Genomic DNA, 661 nt, shown 5'->3' on the forward strand with positions numbered 1-661 from the left:
AAGGGACCATGTTCAAAAGAAAGATGTATCCGTAGAATTTGTTGATACTCATAACCAACTTGTAGTCATTTTCACTAATCCCTTGGCAAAAGAACTTTTTTACAAAATTAGACTTGAATTAGGCATTCTTGATGAAGCTTACCTGTCTTAACGTGCTTGTATGATTATATGTTTGCTTCATTTATATCATCTCAAGCCTACTTGATCTTAAAGTATATTTATTTGGGTTTAAAAACTTAAATTTTTTGGTTTAAAATAATATTTTGCCTAATAATAAGTTTTTCTAGGGTAAGTAATCGATTACACTAGAGAGTAACCGATTACAGGGTGAAACAGCATGTTTCAGTAACCGATTACCCAAAGTGAGTAATCGATTACTCAAAGCTACTGTTTGAAAATTTTAAAAATTTGTTTTTGAGTAACTGATTACTCAAAGAGGGTAATCGATTACCCTGTGCTGTTATATATAAAATTCTTCATTTTTTCAACTCATCTTCTTCACTCAACTCGTGTTCTCTTCTTCTCAAAGCTTCCCAACCTCTAAAAATCTTGTTTTTGATTCGTTTTGAGTGATCTTTGTGTCCATTTATATCACATTCTTGATTCTAAACACTTCTAAACAACCATTTTTGTGATTAGTGGCTCAAATCAAAAACCCCCA

Source organism: Lupinus angustifolius, chromosome LG09, assembly GCF_001865875.1.
Source record: "Lupinus angustifolius cultivar Tanjil chromosome LG09, LupAngTanjil_v1.0, whole genome shotgun sequence".
Classification (NCBI taxonomy): domain Eukaryota; kingdom Viridiplantae; phylum Streptophyta; class Magnoliopsida; order Fabales; family Fabaceae; genus Lupinus; species Lupinus angustifolius.